This window comes from Anser cygnoides, chromosome 10 (genome assembly GCF_040182565.1).
Source record: "Anser cygnoides isolate HZ-2024a breed goose chromosome 10, Taihu_goose_T2T_genome, whole genome shotgun sequence".
Taxonomy (NCBI): Eukaryota; Metazoa; Chordata; class Aves; order Anseriformes; family Anatidae; genus Anser; species Anser cygnoides.
Window position 1 is genome coordinate 16,877,782 of NC_089882.1, and position 20,390 is coordinate 16,898,171.

At 42.1% G+C, this 20,390-nt stretch overlaps 1 protein-coding gene and 1 long non-coding RNA gene across 23 annotated transcripts in view; both read left to right on the forward strand.

Annotated features, from left to right (window-relative positions):
• The window catches only part of LOC106042788 (uncharacterized), a 121,033-nt gene extending 111,435 nt beyond the window's left edge, over positions 1-9,598 (forward strand). For 19 of the 21 annotated variants that reach the window (XR_010834031.1, XR_010834039.1, XR_010834022.1 and 16 more), the window contains one exon: positions 6,421-9,598. This is a non-coding gene — a long non-coding RNA (uncharacterized lncRNA). Of the gene's footprint in view, positions 1-65 lie in introns of all 21 variants that reach the window. The other 2 variants (XR_010834033.1, XR_010834040.1) reach the window with 1 other exon arrangement.
• A 10,408-nt stretch (positions 9,599-20,006) lies between these two features.
• SFMBT1 (Scm like with four mbt domains 1) overlaps positions 20,007-20,390 on the forward strand; it is an 89,989-nt gene continuing 89,605 nt past the window's right edge. Inside the window, exon 1 of one of the 2 annotated variants that reach the window (XM_013191952.3) lies at positions 20,007-20,280. The gene's annotated coding sequence lies outside the window, so the exon portion shown is untranslated. The remainder of the gene's footprint in view (positions 20,281-20,390) is intronic. The other variant, XM_013191947.3, reaches the window with a different exon arrangement.

A 20,390-nucleotide genomic window follows, 5' to 3' on the forward strand; every position in this document is an offset into this window, starting at 1 on the left:
CTTCTTGATCTAACTGTTGGTATAGCTTTATTGATTAGCTTCTCCAAAACATCTGTTGGCTTTAGGTTCCCAACCTGTGACATATTGAAGTGATTTTGCTGCGGGGGCAGTTGCTCTGCACTTCAAAATCGAACCCACTGGGATTTCAAACTCAGCATTCTGAAATGAAAGTGCCAGAAGTTAATTACTTTTTGTATAAAAATCTGATATGGTTTCAATTTTGGAGATATATTAGTCCTACTTAGCTCATACCACGTCATGCTTTGTTTTAACTGAGTCTGTACCAAGCTTCAGAATAGTTCAGGTATTAATACAGCAAAGACACTATTCTTGTGAACCTCATTACTGGATGATTTTTTTTCCAAAGCTCTGTTGTTGGTGTTCAGAAAATATATATTATCAGCTTGTTTGTTTTGCACATTTGCAAAAATTTGTTTGCTTATGAATTAGGAAAAAAAGCTCAGAAATGTTTTATTCCTGATGGCTGCAAGTACCACAACCTGCTACAGTATAGATTAGAAGGTTGCAGCTGTACTTGAATTCAAGCGGGAAAAGAGTCCTTCAAGCTGTGAAGTTAACTGGGAATCTCTGAGTAAAGCATTCTCCTTTTCTCCTGTGAAGCTGGAGCACGCTGCTGGCATCTTGCCACACAGCTTTCCAAACCTAGCTATCTTTGAATAGTAGCTCCAGTGCTGGCAATGTACTGTAATATTTTTTACAATTCAAGTTTAACTACTTTTCCTATTTTTATACCTTGCATTGGTATGTGCAAAAGCTTCTCATTCAAGTGGGAAACTAGAAGATGAATGAGTAAGAATGAAGCAGTCAGGAGGTTAACCTGGCAGTTCCCAACCAAAGGGAAAATGTTTAAAAGTTGAGCCTCCTAACCTAATACGAGGATAGACAAGAGAAATTGCCACAAAGACCCCACTCATGGGAAGCTGTAGGATGGGCAGAAGATTTTTTGGACAGTGACAGAAGGCCTGAGTGAATCTGAAAAACAAGTGGATTTGGGGAGAATGGATAAAAAAACAAAAGCCAAAACTGTTGCTAAAGTTTCCCTCACTGAGAACTATTAGAAATATAATTACAATAAATCAGGAGGCAAGGGCAGAGGTTAGTACAGAAGATTTCACTAAGGCTAGAACCTTTTATTTGAAATTCAACCTGTATTTAGAGCATGGATGTGTGTGTGCACAAATGTGGGACTGTACCCTCTAATGTTTCCTGGCACTGCTGGAGAAGTAGATTAGAACATGTTTTTCTACAGAAATGTCTTCTGTTTGCTGTCAGCAGTTGCACATCCTTACTCTCCAGGTCAAGTGTAGGGAGCTCTTCTGAGTCGGTGTTCATTTGTAAGACAGCAGCCAGTCCCACAAACTTGTTTTATTTAACCACTCCAGAGGCCAGGATTCAGCAATTCAGATGTAGTATTAGATATGCACGTGTTTGATTTTGCATGGTATAGAAACTGCTTCATGTTTGCTTGTAATGCAGTGATGTCCTATGTATTTTGGAAAAAAAAAGAGAAGGTAGATGGTAACGGAATACAAAATTTGCATTAATCTCATTTATCACAGAGCCTGACCCCAGGATTATACTGCTCCTTCACGGCATTAATAGCAGGGTTTTGAAGTTCTCAGCTTTGAACCATATATTTGTTTTCAATCTCCTGTACTCTTTCAGTCTTGCTCCTCTTCCCTTTATAGAGTAAATCAAATAGGACATATCTAAACCTTTAAAGGTTTCCAGATGTTTCTTTTATTAGGTTATTGGGAGGCAATAACTTTCAAAGGGCAGAAGAGTTTTGGTTATCAGGGGAATTTAATCAAAACAAATGTGAGTTGAAGGGGGGGGAGGGTGCTGCAAGAGGCCAACATCGGCTCCACGCTGGGAAGCAGGAGGAGAGCAACATGTCAGAGTTAAATCCAGATTCCCCTTGTGTGGGGACCGGCTTGGGCTCGGACACATGCACTACCTACATGAGGCCAGAAAAACATGATAGGGATGCTGTGATATACATCTGACTGAAAGATGCGGCCAAAAGATTTTTTTGGCAGGCTAAAGAACATGGACATTGAGAGGAAATAAAATATAAGTTGAAAATGAGAAATAAAGTAAAAGAGGATTTTATTTTTTCCTCATTACCTCTCTGTAGAGACAGGTTTTCTTCCGAGAGACTGCAAGAAGACTGTAACACTTCTGCTGTACATTAACTCCTTAAAAGTGTTTTAAAGGCAGAGCTCAGAGTCTGGCAGAACCTGAGGTTTTCCTAAGCTTAAGAAAAGCAGCAAGGACTCAACTTGCAGTGGGGTGGCTCCAGGTTTGCTCCCAGGAGGTACTTCCCAGCTCTTCTGTTGTATTCTCCTGGCAGGGGTGTTGCTGAGATTACTGAGGTGGTCCCACCTAAGAGGTTATGTTGCAGCATGTCTGGGTTAGCTCCTGCATGATGCATAACGAGGGGCTGCATCTTTTAGTTGTGCTTTCAAGTCTGTTGCCTTTATAAAACTTAAAGAATCTCTGGAGAAGAGAAGGAAAGTAAAATCAAATGCATTTCTAAGTAAAGCAGAAAGAACTTGCTGTGCTAGGGCTATGTGTGGTCTCATTGCAGTGCAAATCAAGTTGCTGTGATGTTTGCAGCTCATATCTGAGGTTATTGGTTCTGAGCTCATGTGGATTAGAGAAATAGTGTCATGGATTTCTGTTTGTTTATTTCTTTCACAACTCTTTACACTAGCCTCTGTGTTTTGCACTGTGAGATAGGAAGAGTTTACTGGTGCATTAGCTATTTTGGTTATCATGGTTTAATTCAGTTAGTGCAGCCATATCATATACCTCATGTGCATTACTGAGATTCCTTCTTGCTTTGTCTTCTTGGTAAATCATGTCTCACTGCTCTTAAATTCCACTGTTCCATAGAATATCCTCTTGGACCAGTGCTTTCATCAGTCAAAACCAAGTGCATGATGGCTGAACTGCCACTTGAACAGGCAAAAAAACCTGTTGCTTAAAGAGGTCTCTTTTTTTTTTTCTTTTTCCTAATATATCTTTGTACCTGTTTGCATCTTCTGCATCTTCAATGAAGGAATCTAAGGAAAGAATGACAACATGAGCACTTTGCTCCCTGCCATCTCCTTTTCTTTGTCTGTAGCTCAGTGTTTGTCCTGCTCATAACCCAATTTCTAGGCTTATAAACAATCAGAATTAAACAGCATTTCTGTGTGGCAAACCTCTGAGGTCACTAGAAAGACAAGGAAGATAGAAACAGCTGCTTTCAGTAACTCAAAAACTCAATTCTGAATAAATGAGGTGAGGTTTACAAAGACTGAAGTTTTCTGTTTAGAGAAAAGGTTTCAAAATTAAGAGGTTAAGGTTGAAGAAAAGGTTAGCCAAGGCTTACTAGAGCTCAAGTTAAGCACTGCCTTTACCATGTCAGCCAGCTGAGATGGATCGGTTGGGAGTTGGAGTCAAGTGGTACAGGGATCTCCCATAATTTAAACACAGTTTCTCTCTTGTGTCTGTACCCTGAAGTAGTGTCCCTGGAGGGGATGCTGCAGGCCTTCTGTCTTAAGCCACTTTAGCATGTCTGAGAGGGGTAACAAGAGCTGTGTCTTAGTCCCTGCCAGCAATTAATCGCTGCTGAGCTGCTCACCTGAACTCCTACCAGCTCCCTGCTGCTTGGAGATGCTGCTGGTCCAACCCGCTGGCTGCCTGCCTGGGAGATCTCCTAATGCTGCAGCTGAGTACTGCTAACAGCAAGTGTGAGGTTTTCCCATTTTCATTAGTCTGATTCTCACCTTCGTAGCTGTACTACTGAAGTACTCACTGCAAAAATAACAAACTTTTGTGAAGAGTTTGCATTGCATCTTGTAATTTGTTAGCCTCCTGAGAGATAACAAAGTGTTCTGTGACTATTCAATAGCCATAAAAATCTATGAAGAAATGTGACTACCCCAAAGTCCAGCAACTTCTTTTGGGTATAAACATATTTCCATTTGCAAAATGTTTATGCAGCTCTAGAACATCTATTTGCAAGATACAGGCTGCTTCCATAGCACCCGGAGTACCTTAACATTGGCAGCACTTGACTATAACTGCTTGTATAATACAAAGATAACATCAAATTAAGACCTAAGTTAAGTAATTGAATTATACCACCTAAAATTTATGAAGGAAACAAATTTCAGTTACACCTGTGTGTTTGTAGATGATGAATTTTCACTTGTTAACCATAAATGTTCACAGACAAGCTTGTGCACTCAACCAGTGAGAGAAGAGAATCAATGTCAGCCCTGAGCAGCAGCTCAGATTTCAGATATTCACAGCTTGTAAAGTCAAACTTGTGAAGTTTAATTGACCAGTAATAATTTGAGGACATAGTGATCTCTCTGTGATTCATATGCAGAGTGCAATGGGGTAATTCACTGGAAATTATTTATTCCACTTTAGAAATTACAGAACATTTGCAATGGGGCTGTGCGTTTGCTAAAATCTTAACTTTTAATTTACTCACTAACAGTACATGATGTTCAACTGGAAAAAGAGCAGCAATTAGGAACCTGCTTTCATGTAATTCCCTCCCACCATTACTCTTCCAAGTAGTTTTTAAAATGTCTGACCTGGATATCAATAAGCCCATACCTCTTGCTACAGCCACGTGTTGTTTTTTCTGTAAAGGAGAAGATTAACAAGGGATCCGTGATCTCTTTTGCCTCTGTGACTTTCAAGTACAGAGCAGAATTAACCTGTGATTCTTGCCTCTCTTTTTCTGCTTAGACCAGTGAACTAAATGCCAATTTTTCTTGCTCAACTGCCAGTGAATATTTGCTGTAGTTTTTCCTTTAGAGCCTTGTCCCTTTGGCAGAGCTGGGAGTTTGGCTCATCCAATTTCAGTGTCATTTTCTGTAACCTGTTGCAAAGCCTTGCTCTTCTCTGTGGTTGTTTAATGTTACGAGTCTCTGGAAATGACAGGCAGGAATCAGGATCCAGGGAGGGGGGGGAAGTACTTCTGGACAAATAAGACAATCTACAACCCCCCCAGATATTGTGAGTATTGCATTCAAGAATGTAGAAAAATAGCTAAATGAGTGTCAATAGGAAGAAAGGCAAAAGTGAAGTGAACAGAATTTAGAAGGTAAGTGACATTTCAGTCCTGTTTTTAAACTTATACCTTGATTTCATTCTAAAATCTGCATATTGTTTATGAAAATTACCACTGGAGTAAATAAAGTCTTTTGGAGGAGTCGGTCATGACGTACAGATCCCACGTGAAATACTTCATTGTCGTGCATGTAATCTAGCCTTCTCTCGGTGCCCAGATTTACCACCTTCCAAACCCGTTGAATTAACGGCACATCAGTCAGCGGCCCTTCACCAGCCAACAGGCCAGGTACCTCTGGCTATGTTTACTAAGCCAGCTGGGTTGGAGAAGCGGTCCAGTGATAGAGCTGTCATGTTTGCAAATTTGGCACTCTAAATTAGATAATGTCGTTGATCTTAAGCTGCAGATATCAAGCACCTGGTGAGAATGATATCCCAAAAGGCAACTGTGAACTAGCTAGTGAGACCAAAGTACAAAAAAAGCATGAAACAGAACCAGTTCTGACAGGTCTTCACTTCACGCCTGGGTATAGGTATAGACACTACACAGGTATATATTGACCAGAGAACAGCTGCTGAGTCCAGTGACACTTACTGCTTGAAAAACTGTCACATCCAGACTGCAAGGGTTAGATTTTACAGGAGGACATTGGTGGCAGTGATCTTTCCTTTCAAAAGAATGGAAAGTAAGCACATAGGCCTGCAGAAACAAACTGCTTACTGCTGAGTTTTGATCTTTAGGATTGAAGTAGTTTGGTAGGCTAAGTGGGCTTTTGGCCATTAGAAACATGAACTCAGAGGTCCCTAATTAGGAGAGAGAGTTATGATGCACAGGTTCCCCAGCCAAGGACCCGGCACTCCTGCCGCAGCATTCAACTGTAACGTCTGCCTGATAGAGGTTAAGAACCTCTTGACACTTGAAATCCGTATCGTTTCATTTCATAGAAGGTGCCACTAGTCCATGGGCTGGGAGCTGAGCACAGCTGTCTGCTCTTGGCCGGTCCGCCCCTCGAGCTGGCCCGCTGCTGGTGCCCCCTCACCTCCCTGCCCAAACAGCCCATTCTCAGCATCATCTTCGGCATCACCTCGCTGTTAGACAACTTTTTATGTCAGCCTTTCTACAGGTGACAAGTGACAGCTGCAGATTATAAGGAAACTTTAGTGCTTTGCCCTGTTTCAAAGCCCCTTTGTCACTTAACTGCATGCGGTCTCTTTCAGTATTTAAACAATACAGTTTGGGGGCTTTTCTACTTTAATACAACCTGTTTGAAACGTTAGCAGTTTTTGTTCTACATTGAAATTATTTTCCTGTTTTTACAGGTGTAAACCATCCTGAGAGGCTTACATCTTCATTTTCAGGTCTGCCTCACATCCTAAGGGAGGACATCCTTGTGCCAGAGCCTGACCTGATTTATGCTAGCTTAAAATCTTACACAGCACAGTCCTCTCAATGTATCTGGGCAGATAGCTTGACACCAGCCTGCGTAGCAGTGGCTAAACAAAAGCTAGTGATCTGTGGAGAACTCGTCTGAGGGAAATAACACGTCTTTTTTGAATATTTTAAAGGCAGAGTCTCCTGGTTTGCAGTTCTGCACAGGTTTATGCTGTACACTGAACTAAAGTCCTTCATCAGCCTCCAGCTGTTTCCTTCACAAGAAAATTGACTGCTGGGAGCATTTTTTTTGCCTGTTGCTCCAGGTGAGATGATTGTTGACTTCTGTGGCTCACTGGCTGAAAAACCATCAGAAAGCAAATCTTTATGGACATCAAGATTACTAGCAATGTGAAGAGAGACAAAACGAGATAGATTTTATCCTTTTTGTACGTCTCACCTGGGAATATTTCTTCCCATCTGCAGTGGGTTTACATGGCAAGGTTTTGGTAGCAGGGACCATAGGGGTGGCTTCTGCGAGGAGAATCCAGAAGCTGCCCCATGTTAGGTAAGGGCCCTGCCGCTGGCCAGAGCTGGGCCAAAAAGCGATGTTGTTTGCAGCTCTGTGAGAGCATATTTAAGACAGGAGAAAAAAAATGTTGGAGACAGCAGCTGGGAGAGAGAGAGGAGTGAGAAACAGCCTTGCAGACGCCAAGGTTGGTGAAGAAGGAGGGTGCTCCAGGCGCCACAGCAGAAGTCCCCTGCGGCCTGTGGTGAGGACCATGGTGAAGCAGGTTGTCCCCCTGCAGCCCATGGAGTACCACGGTGGAGCAGGGTTCCACGCTGCAGCCCGTGGAGGAGACCACAGTGGAGCAGGTGGACCTGCACTGACAGAGGCAGCGGCCTGTGGAGGACCCCCGCAGGAGCTGGCCATGGGCCGGAGCCGCAGCCCGCGGAGAGGAGCCCACGCAGGAGCAGGTGACCTGGCAGGAGCTGCTGCCTGTGGGGGACCCAGGTTGGAGCTGTTTGTTCCTGAGGGATGGACCCCGTGGTACGGACCCATATCTGGAGCAGTTCTTGAAGAGCTGCTGCCTGTGGGAAGCCCACGCAGGATTAGTTCGGGAAGGACGGCATCCCGTGGGAGGGACCCCATGGGGAGCAGGGGAAGAGAGTGACAGAAGCAGCAGAGACAAAGTGCTATAGACTGACCAAAACCCCCATTCCTCTGTTCCTCTGCACCTCTCAGGGGGAGGAGATGGAAGAGGGTGGATGGGGGGAAGGCGTTTTTGGTTTGTTTCCTTTGTTTCTCACTTCTCTAGCTTGTTAGTAATAGACAATAAATCTTACTATCTCCCTACTCTGAGTCTGTTTTGCCCGTCCCAATAATTGTTGAGCCATCTCCCCGTCCTTATCTCAACCCTTGAGCCCTTTGTGTCATATTTTCTCCCCCTTTCCCTTTGAGGAGGGGGAGTGAGAGAGCAGCCATGGTGGAACTAGGCTGCCCACCAGAGTAAAACCACCACACAATCCATTGTTTTTTTCTTCTGGAGTGGACATGGTTGTCTTACTCGACATCAGCCTTGCACCCTATCCTGCACCTGATCAGGGAAGAAGAGCTGCTGCAGACATCTATCTATTCAGCCCAGTCTAGACTCCAGGGGCCACAACCAAACTAATTACAAAGATACCTTTGTCTTTGCCCTCACTGTTGAGAAATGCTGAGTGATGTACGCTCAGTGGTGGCAACAGCATTCATACATGTGTTTCATTGTACTCCAGTACCTTAGTTTCCATGGCTACCACAGAAATTGCAGGTTTGCTATACAAATTGGTAGGAGAGATTCAGAACACCAGCCCATACGCTGCAGCCTCCTGAACCTCATTCTCCTCTCCTGGGCTCAGACGTGCTTCCCTCTGTCAGGGGCTGCAGCGTTGGTCTCCACCAGGTGCAGCAAGTCTTTGCCACTGCTGGGCTGCTTGTGGGGGAGATCAGCTCTCAGACCAGCTTGCCCCCTTGTGCTACTCAGTTGTCAGGGAAGATGATCTGTATCTTGATGTACAGCCGAAGTGCCTGGGGGGATGTTTTGTCCCTTGTGGTTTGTTATTCTGCCACTCCCTGGGTGTCAAGCAAGTGAGTGAAGGCATATTTTAGCATGTGATCATGGAGCTTTATGCAGAAAGACTGCAGGTAGAACATAAAGCCAGTCTGAATGGGTAAAACAAAGCCCATCCGGGCTAGTACCTGTTAGGACTGGAGACTGACATAAGGGTCCACCAGGAAGATTACAGCAATGCAGAAGCATCAGAAATATTCCTGTTGTGTCCAAGTACCTACAGCTCTGCTTTCCTGAGCCAAAGATGGTATCTGTGTGTTTATTTGCTTAGTGATTTTTTTTCTATTAATTTTCCTAGTTGTTTTTGAATTCATATCAAATTTAACCTCTGCAACAGCCCAGAAATAGGCTCCACAGCTTAACTATGCACTGGTTGAAGAAAACCTTCCTCTTGTTTGAGTTGAAGCTGCTGATTTTATCTGATGCCCCTGATGACTGGTATTAGCAGCAATTATTGTTCATTTACCTTTTCCCTGACACATACAGTTGTGCAGCCCTCTACTAAATCATCCCCCTCAGTCATCTCTTTCTCAGCATTAGCAATCCTAGTCCATGTAGTCATTCATCAACCAGAAGCCATTTTATAACTTTGATTATTGCCCATCTTCATGTCCTTTGCAGCTCGAGTAAATGCTTTCTGAAAGGGATGGGGACCAGAATGGCTCATGGCTGATACAGGCACTTTGTGGATGTCCCACTGCTTTCCTATTAAATCTCAATGTCTGGATTGTTCCTGAGCACTGAGCTGGTACTAACTGTGAGAATACCAAAATTTCCTCAGTGGTAGTCAGAAAGGCAAAGCCCATCACTCTTTGTGCTGACACAGCTGTCTGCTTTGAGGAGTCTGCCAAACTCCTTCCTTGGGTGCAGCCTGTCTACTGACACGTCTTGTTCAATGTGATTAAGAAGACAGCTGCTTTTGGAGCTGAGGTGGCCTCCTCAGCCATGAGATTAGGCCATCCTTCGGACCTCCATCCTTTGTCCTCAGCAGATGTTTTAATTCATTGTTTGAGGTGCCTTCCCTGAAGTGACTTGTATTGTGATCTTGCTTGTCCTTCCCCAACCATCTAGGGGGGCAGGGGGAGATTCTGGGTTCCTCTTGTGTAACAGTGATGATTTAACTGCCGGTCCAGATACATTTAAGTGGCAGTTCTGCACTGTGGACTACTTTGGTGGTCCTCCTGCTCTGCCATCACACAATACTTTGCCTGGCCTATTCATCTGCATATCATCTGCTTTTCTGGAGGTGCAATGCCTTACTCCTACCTTCCCACTCAAAAGCTGCAGCCAGGGATCAGGATGTTTGCAGAAAGTGGTGTTCTGCACCTGAGTAGTGGCAATACAAGATGTTCATTTGACAGACCAAGGAGAGAGCTCACAGGAGGCTCTGAGAGTGAAATATCGCAAAACCTTTATAGATGCTGTGCCTACAGAAGTGGTGGGGTAGGATGCAGCTAGGACAGCACGGAACATTAATCTGAAAGTGATGGGAGATCCTCAGACCAGAAACGCTGTCCCTGATTGAGCCCGGCTTAAATTTTAGGTAATCTGTTGACCATCATTCATCTGAAGCAGAAGATTTACTGAAGCAGGCAGTTCTGCTGTTCTTTTAAAATTGTCCTGGTGTAGCTAGTTATAGAAAATTGCATGGGATGGTAATTCCAGAAGTTATCTGCTCCTGTTACGGCCTATGGTACTGATGGAACGTGGTCAGAAAACACAGACACCATGCCCTGAAATCACCACGCTGCTTACAGTGCGTGCATTATGCCTGGTACATTCAGCCAACCAAAAAGTGTGTTTATTTGGTGATAATCAAATCAACAGAGTGTGTTATTACGTGTGTGTGTGTGTTATTGCAGTTATTAAATAGCTTTTCTAAGGTTCATAAAAAAGCCATTTTTAAGTAGCATTTTGCACCATACCACCATGAAAAAGAGTTAGTGAGGATTTTTAAAAGGTCTGTTAGCAGTGCACCACTTTAGTTAAGCATTGTAATTTTGTAAATGAACTCAAAAAATCATGAATAAAACATGAAATAGATGAAGCAAGATGAATAGAGTGTTAGAAGAAGATCCAAAATCTGTTTTGGCTAATGCTTGTAACATTAATTCTCCAGAACTGCCTTCTTCACACACTGCTAACTGAAACTGCTGCATCCATTCAAATACCTACACTGCTGTAGAAAAGTTTCTTCTACATTTTCATCTTTTACCGACTTGAAATTGGAGGGGAGTGACCATGAAGGATGCCATATAGCATTCTAGCATCTAAACCAATTTAACTCTGCCCTGAGAAGTCACACAGCATGTGTTTAAGATAGTTGAAGATTTTGTTGCCAGATCAAAATAAATCCATGCTAGAGATGTGGGAGTTTTAATGTTCTCTTATTCTTATGGTGGATCTAAGTGCAAGTATCTTTGCAATAATTAATACATTTATTTTATATTTTTATTTTAAGTGATATGTTAATTCTAACTTGCATCACTTACATTTACCCTGTAAGTAACATGATTTCAGTTTCAGTTTTCTAGAACATTTTCTCATAGCCTTTATGATATTGTTCTTTGTGTTTCTGCTTAATTTTGTGTATTCTGACTAAATGTGTTGAAACAACAATAATGTGGAATATTTCTAATGGTTTTATAATAACAATATTGACATAAATTTTGAGAAGCGAGCGTATCAGCTTTCTGTTTCCCAAGATTAAGAGCATCACCAGATTTATGTGCTAGCAATACTGCTCCCTGCCCTAATAATGTGTTTTGTGAGTTTGTCCTCCAAGTTTAATGGAGGACAGTGCTAGCAATCTGGAAAAACTGGCAACGTTACTCATTATAAAATGCCTATTTACATATATTAAATATGCCTTGCTAAAGTCTAACGACTAGACGTCCCTGAACATCCCAGCAGCACTGAACCTCTCAGATGCCCACACAGCACTCTGCCCATCTCTGCTGGTTGGCTGGGTTAATTTATGCAGCTGAGTCAGCTGATAATCACTGCAAACAAAATAGATCCAGATGCTTACTGTAGTGCACTGAGTTCTTTGGACAGGGACATTTACCATCACTATAGAAAATAATGAAGCATCGAGTCAGGCAAAAGGCCCGTCTACCACAATATCTGTCTCCACCAGTGGCCTGTAGCAAATGTCAGGGAAACAGCATAAAGACAGGGCATGCGTACAGTAGTGCTACTTAAAATACTCTTGCAGTCTTCAGTGATCTGCAGCATAAATGTTTCCTAAGCTAGTGATGGTGCCTGTTTCGCACAGCCTTGACTGAGTTTTCTTCCTTTTATCACTCCAATAAGTTTTGAATCCCTATGAACGCTTGCATTTACAGCCTTCTGTGGCAAGGAGGTCCCTTGATGAGGGAAGGATCGTCATCCATCTCACACTGCTTGTCTGCCTGAAGTAGTAGTTCTAGGGGAGGGATTACGAGGTGGAATGTGTAGAACAGCTCTTGTCAAACCTCTGCCTCAGAGCTTCTCTTTGGGCTGCTCTCAGAGGTACGCAAAGGAGATTTCCACAAGGCAAGCTTTGAATGCAGTCATAACTCACGTTCAGTGGGCAAAATGCAGCTGGAAAGCAAAAAATGAAGGTTTTGGATGAGCTTAAGTCTCCTCAACTGTATTTTATCTCCTCTGTGTATTTGCAGCTTAGCTTGCTTAAAAAATAAGTGCTCTTGTGGTGGTGGTGTTTGAAACAACTCATCCTCCATCATTTGAAAAATGATGTGAATGCTGGAGTAGGGCTGGACAGAGAACAACACATAAGAAAATTTAGAGCATCTTTAAAATCCAGGTTTGCTTCAACTTGTTATACTGCGGGGACTGAACTGCTGCTGTATGTTAAATCATTTTTGGATGCTGGTAGTTTCTCCAGCAGTTGCCACTCTCCTCTGGCAAATCCTGCCTGCCTTACTCTTGCATGTTGATCCCTGTTATAATTTATCATTGTTACATCTGCCCCATTCTGTACTCTGATTAATTTAGAATCCCATTAGCCACAGTTGGCTGTCAGACAAAGGAAATGCCTGATCTTATTTTCAATATAAGACATGCCCTCTGCTCTGCTGCACGCCAGAAAATTTCCAAGGAGTGATAAGGCTGCAGCTTTGATAGGATTCCTACGTTTCTCCAAGGATTTCTTGAAAATGTGGCAGCTTGGTAGTTGAATATTAGATTTTTAAATTGCACAGTGCAGTGTTGATGTATGGTCTGCAACACACAAAGAAATTCCTGAAGAGCTGTCCGCTCCTTGTGCTCCATGAGAGCAACCCTTCCTCCCCAGCAGGCACCGTTCACCATCCAGTGATGCTGCAGCAGCAGGAGGACCTGGCAAAAGCCACTGCTTTGATCCGTAAACACAGTCATGCCAATGGCAACTGTGTCCTGTTTCAGGGTAAACACAAAGTTTGGCAGTCCTTTGAGAAATACAGACACAACCTGAGTTGAACGTGTTCCTTGTTTTTTTCTCTTCTTGTTGAAAGAGCAGTATGCGTGTAGAGCATTGTTTCTAGGACTACACGCTGTATGCTCCCTTCAGCATTTCTCATAAAGCCCAGAGGCCTTGCACAGCATTCCAGAGATTGCTTATACATGTCGCCTTTACCTAGAGATCCAGTCATGTTCCTGTAGGGATTACAAGTCCTTACTCATCAAATGTTATTTTAAATGCAACATGATTTGCTTTTTCATGTTGAAGATGCTTGGCAAATCTTCAAAATCTCTGCTTACTTGTTATTGTGTTAATATTTGCGATTTTCCTTCAAAAGACAGTGTGTCTTCTGCAATATTCCCGTGAAATCACGCTGCTTAACAGCTTAAAGTCTTTAAAACTGTGGGTCTAATTTGTTCTCTTGGACCATCTGATGCTTTCTACTAAGCAGTAATAAACAAAACCAAAAGAAAAGTTTTTTGTTTTTTTTTTTTAATGTTTGCTCCTTAACTGTGCATCCCTCAGGCTGGGTTCAGCTAATCTCTGGGTTTCAGCATCAAACGTTATGGTATTTATCTGTAAAACTCATTTTGTACTACACAACACTCTCACTTGAAAAAAATCCCCAACCCAAAAACTTTTCATACGTGATACAGTCATTTTCTTCTACCAAAGAAAAAAGTGGTTTCAGACCACTAAGCAGCTGCAAAGTTTTCTACAGACCTTATTTCTCTGGTGTTAGCTGAATTGTGCATTGTACTTTACAGAAACAGAAAGAAAGCCTGGTTCTAAAGCAGTGTCTGCAAAGCCTGTAAATGTCAGTCAGTCCTCTCCAGATCAAAAATTAATTGTGCACCCACCATGAGGAAGCTAGCAGGTTGAAGCACTTGTAATATTGTGCTCTGTCAGGTTATTGCGTTTTCACCTCAGGAAGTTCAGCTTCAAATGCCATGTAAACCACCTTAGCTGGTCACTCTGGAGCATGTAGGCAATATACACAAAATGTTAGTAAAAATACATCAAGCACCCCCCACTGGCAGCTGTTTAATTACCAATCGTTTGCTGCTAGCATAGAGGAACAGCATGTGGTCGTCTTGGTACTTCATTAGTGCCATCCAATTTTGGCTATGTCAAGGTTTATTTTGTGGTCAGCCCTTTGAAAACAGATACATCAAATGTAATAAAAATATGACCTGTAGTGGTAGAGCTGTCAGGGTAGCAAATAATGCTTTACTGAAGCGAGACCTTTCAGCCTAGTTTTCACATGCTTATAGTTTCTTTTTGTTGTTGTTTTGAACTGTTTTGAGGAAAAGAAGGATTTTTTTTTTTGAGAATTTTTATCTTGTATTGTTCTTCAACAGAGCATTAGCGCAGGGCTTTGAGTCACTCTGTTACAACGGGCCTGCAGGGGATTCAAGGTGTGTACAAAGGTTTAATCCCTCTTCTTTCATCCACAGCACAGCTCCCCAGCTTATTTGGCCCCTCAGTCAACCCAAAGGTTAGTGAGCACCAAAGCACACTGCAGAAATGCAATGTCTGCAGCTGCTTTAAGAGGGGAAAGCATCAGCTCTGCTGCTGCCTCCTCCTCCTTTAATTTAGGGCCCCACTCGGGGCAGTTGTGTTTAAATGACCAGATCCCGTTCTATGTTCAGAGAGAATGAAATTAAACCGAGGGACTCCTTAAATAAAAATCTCACTGAAGTGTCTAATACATTCTTGGGCCTCTTCCGCCATCACGTTTTTTGGTTTTCCTTGCTCAGCATGATAATCGCAACAGCTCCTGGATTTATAGACTGGAAGGGGATTAACACATGCACAACACTATCTTTCAGAAGGTGCAGTTTATGTTTATCTTTCTCCTGCTGCTAGTCCCATCTATTGATTTCCAGCTGCTGATTTCTTACCTAAGTCTTGCTGCAGAGGGAAGCTTCAGTCAAATAAAAGGTCCATACCTGCTCCTCCCAAAGGGCTCAAGGTTATTTACATCTGTTTCAGAGAGAGGACTGGGGCTCTGTGATGGAGCCAAGATCATCTTGCTGACTCCCACATGGTCAGCCTTGTTTTTCCTGTCACGGGCACTTAACGAGGCCAGCAGTCAAGCAAGTTAGGTGCTTTGTTTTTGGGGTTGGATCTCTTCTGAGCTGCCTCTTCTACGTTTTGCTGGGGAGGCCCTGGGAGCATGGTAAGGTATTCAATTTCCAGGACACGGCCATGTGTCACTGCCACACTTGGTAAGCACTGTGATCTCCAGCTCCAAATTTTTTTCTGCTTTTTCTATTTTTTCTTGAATAGATGACCCTCCATTTTTGTTGCATCATGCTGTTTGCTAGGTAGATGCTATGTGCTGTCAGCCAGACCAGGTCACCAACAGCTTCAGTCAGCTTTATTCATTTATCTTGTCATCTTTCCAGCCAAGCCCCGTGAATAATTGTCATGATGCCATAACAATATTGGTTCTATGGCTTGGTTTTACTCAAAATTGCTTTAAAGAAATGTGATTCTCTGGCTTTCTTATTCCCTCAGCTAGTTTAGATTCTGGATTTGACAAATGCTACATACTCACTTTTTAAAATTCTGCTTGGTGAGTTTTCTGGACCCAGTGCTGGCATACATGTTTAGCACTAATTAAGTAGGGATCATGAAATAAAGCTATTTGGATAATACAGAGAAAAAGATTCAGATGGGACTTTATACCCTGCTTTTTCATGAAGAATGTGGACTCTGTGAAATAAAGTGTTTGTGGGAAGATAGAGGTTTTGAAAAATAATTTCTTGGATCCCATTCTTATTAAACCTGGAAAGTAGGATCAATCTCCTGAGTATCTGGCTTCTGGTATTTAAGGTGAAAGTCTCAGGTTCAATTTCCTCTTTCTGCAAAGCAGACCAGGAACTTGAATCCAGATTCTTTGCACATGCAACTTGTGTTCTAATAATGGTGTAGCTGTTGGAGAGACACCAGCCTTTTATAACCTTATTTTGCATAGTCTATTTTGGAAGAACTTGTGATTTTTTTTTCTAAAGGAGTCTGGGGGCAAAGTATTCCCAAAACTCAAAAATTTGTGCAAAGGAAAGCATTTTACTGCTGTGCTATAGTACAGACTTTACAGCGGATAGCACAGATATAGCAATGGTGTTTGCAACTCTAAAATACAAATCTGTAGCTTTCCTTATCATTTCATACTTTCACTGCACAAAACTCCTATTTTCTACAGCTTTTAAAGAAAAGCTTTGCTTGTCACTGCAGCAGGAACAGCCAAATCTTGTGCTATGGTCTAAAAATATCCATACCAAGCTCTAAGAACCAAGTTGAAAGGTTAATTGTACCTTCTATGCTCAAATGTAGGATTATTGATTAGGAATACTTCTTTAAAAACAAGATTTTTCCATACTTCTAAGCTTTACTGCCCATATATTGCCAAAGGCAATGCTGCAGCCCAGCTAGTTGGGTCTGCTTTCAAGAATCAGTAGCTCTGAACTCCGCTCATCAGTACAAATTCATTAACTGAGATGATCTTGGTTTCTAGTGAATAACACATGTATATCCAGCATTATGTTCCAATCTTACTTTGGCAATACGCTGATTTTAATGGCTTGAAATCTTGTTTTAATCTTGTTACAACTGAGATATAAGAAATGCAATCTATAATACTTTTATTTTGCTGTGTCTACTAAATTGCTAACTCTGTACTTTAAAAATATTCCTATACATGAGGTTATTACTATCATCTATATACAATATGAACAGAATACATATACCTTAAAGATGTAATTAGTCACCTACTCTTTTTTTCCCCATCTTTTTTAATGAAAGAAAATTCTCATTTTCTTTTCTGCCTCTTCTCCCAAATTCAACTTGGCAGACAAAGAATCACCACAGGAAATAATGCCAAGCACTTTCTCTGGGGATTCCTTTGCCTTGGCTGCTGACTTGTAAATTTTTTCCTAGTTTAAGGTTCAATTGAAAAATGCCACTCATTTGTAGTCTGCTAAGTTTAAGAAGCAGAAAAATGCAAGGTGAGGAGGAAAAGCACTATCCAAATCAAGTCATTAAATTCCACCTATTCAAGAAGTCATGGTATCTTTTCTGAGATATTTGCTCTGTTATATTCCTCATGGAGGAGACAAACGCCTCAGTTAAGCCAGCTGTCAGGTTTAGTGGGGCTGAGCAGTATATTACCCTCCCTGCCCAGCGGCACACTAGTAACTTCAGAGCTCTGCCGCAGATAATGTATAAATGGTGCCTTGTTAAAGTGTTAGCCTCACATCTAGAGATATCAGCATCTCTCAGTGCCTGGCATATTTCCTAAAAGTTTACAACTGCCAGTTCAACTGCTTGCATAAAAATTAGCGCAAGGACGTTAGCATGGTTGCTAATATAGTGAGTTTGAAACTCTCTGAGAAGCAGTCAGGCATAGTTGCATTCTATGTCCTAGTTACATTCTTCTTCCTTCCCTCCAAATACTCTAGCTATAGAGATGAAAATCTTCATTTGTGCTTTTTAATCAGGGAGTTCATGAAGGTAGACACAATGACATATTTCTGACTCTGATAGGGAACAAACAGATGTGCTTTCCAGATCTAAGTCCGTCTGTTTGGGAACTGTGACAGAGCCACCAAGGATGGGCAGCATCATGTTCACCATGGCCTTGTTTCCCAGGAAGTCCAGCATCCCTCGAAGGACTTCTCCTAACCAAGCACAAGCTGGTGAACTCTGTAGCGTGATTCAAAATTGCCACCATCTAGGACAGTCATGAATATTAAAGCACACTCTAAAATGATTATATGGAGGTTGCCCCGCCTTGCTGAGTAAATGAGCTTTTCCTCTGTATTCAGTCTTTTGGGTGACATAGATTTGTAGTGGTGTTTTGGTTTTGTTAGTACCGAAGAGTCAACACAGGTCAGTGAGCAAACTGAATTGTCATCTGTCTGCGTGAAACAGAATTGCTGGTTACGTCTTAATCAGCAGCGAGCCTGGGGAGCCAGAAAAACCCTTCTCAGCCCGGTCTGTCTTGGCGGCATGCGCCAAGGAACTTTCTGGGTGCTGGCACACAGGATGCTCACAGCAAACAGCCCTTGGGGAAGAGCCAGTGCTCCTTGGTTTGCCCAACATGTGCAGAACCACTTTGTGCAGTGAAAGTGAATAATTTTTTTTTTTCACTTTTATGTTCTCTAGCAGACATCAAAATTGGTTTCCCGAGATTAGTGCAGTATATAATTTTAACTCATTTTGTGTAGCTCTACTCTTTTTTGCACAGGAAGTTTTTTTCTCATCTCTAGCGTGATATGCTTTGGCAAAAGCAATTTTATTCTTTTATCAGCAGCAGCTTGGGATGGGCATAATATTTACAAATGATGCCATGAACGAGTTATGCAAATCATCCAAATGAGAACCAGTAAGCTTTTATATCCTGCCAAACAATCGTGTATTGTAGAAATGCCATGTTTTACAGTCAATTTGAGAAATGTTTTAGAGACTTTAAAACATTAGTGCCCTATTTTTCATATTGCTCAACATATCCAACAGGATTCATTAGTGCCACCAGTCCAACAATACAACCTTTGGAATAGGAAGAAAAAAAATAACTGTAATAGATTTTAGAAACCTAAGTGACTTTGAAAAGCTTCTTGGAACTTCATAATACTGTCAATTTTTTAAAGATCTTGTCTAAAATTGAAAACCTGTATGAATGTAAAGAGGCAATCTGTGCCTTTCTACTAGTATAAAAATACACTTTCCTAGTGCATGTAAATGAGCCATTATAAAATAAATCAGCAAAAAGTAATGGATTCTCTTAACATATTAAGCTCTCCAAAGGGCTCATCTATGCTGCAGAATTTACTGGTGACTGAGATGAGAGCTGAGCTAAGGATCAGTGACATTAACAGTGATTTTTAACATCATTCCAAATTCCTTTTGACGATGTCCTGAAGGGTATCAGTTTTAGGAGGTTCTGGTTACCCAAAATAGTGTTCACAGGAGGCAAATAGCCAAGCAAGATTTGCAATTCCCCCCTTTCCCAATTCACTGTTGGGCTATGAGTGAAACACAGATTGTCAGCTTCTGTTCTACCACTAGCTCATTTTTGAGCAATTTACCTAAATTTGAAGACACAATTTTCTTATTTGTAAGTTTTTATTTTTCCAGTTCTCAATTAAATTATTGAATTTAAAAATAGGACAAGTTTCCCCTTGAGAAGAAATTTGCTGACCACGACAGTAATCCACAAAACTATCCTCCCTGAGTTGAAGGTAGTAACAGAGACATCTTGGGGGACTGGGGGGAATGGGAGCAAATATTTAATTTGTAGGTAATGAAAGATTTGTGGGAACTCAATAACCTTTTATGCATTTCAGCATGTTTTTTTTTTCAATCAAAAATCTTTACATGCCATAGTATATCCCAAATCCTTACATCAGCTTTCCACTTTCTCTGTAAAGAGCTAATAGAAAGGGCTGTATTTTTAAAGCCATTCAAAGTCTTCATCTTCCCATCAGTTTTGGTTAAAAAGTTATAGGGTATCCATACTTCTTTCCTGGTGTTTTTAGTCAAGTTTTTGTACTGAGCCCAATTGTCTTCGTTTGAGCAAGGCAGGGCATGTGTGTCCTTTTTTTAACAGTGAACTATTTATTGCTGGACGAGGGCAGAGTTGGTGATTTGTCTAACCTTGCCTTTCCAACATGTCTGTTTTGTGAGGGCATGCATTAATTTTGTTTTGTTTGAAACCGTGACTGAAGTGCCCGTGCTCACTTTCTGAGCTGGATGAAGCCCAGCTGGGCTGGGACATGGGAGAACATTTGTGAGGGAAAAATAAATATATAAGGTTAAGTACGAGGCACAGAGGAGGGGGTAAGGGATGCCTGTACACACAGTAAAACAAGTATCGGGAAAAATGGGTGTGCAGGGTGCCATCTGAGGCGGTAGAATCTGTGAGGCTGCCATGTTGGGGCAGTCATGTTGAGTGGCTGGGGTGGCGCCCCACACATTCTGGAACCTTCTCTTCAGTCCAGTCCAGAGCAGGGCAGCTCAGGCTGGGTCCTCCCTCAAGGCTGCTTACCTGGCCCTGGCGGCTGTCCCCAGCTCGGCAGAGACAGGGTTGTGGAGAGTGCCCTGAGAGGCAGCTGGGCACCCGGGGCAGAGATCTGCTGGGAGAAACCCCAGCCGAGGCCCTGTGGCTGGGATAAACTTCACACTTCAGTCAAAACATTTCCCTTCAGCTTGGAGCACCGACGGGTTTAGTGAGGCGTGGAAAGGTGAGACCATATTGTTTTTTGGATTTTATTACTATAATAGAGAGATGAAATTACCAGGTTTTTCCTCCCTTCAGGGGTGTACAACCCTGAATACTGCTGGCTGCAAACCG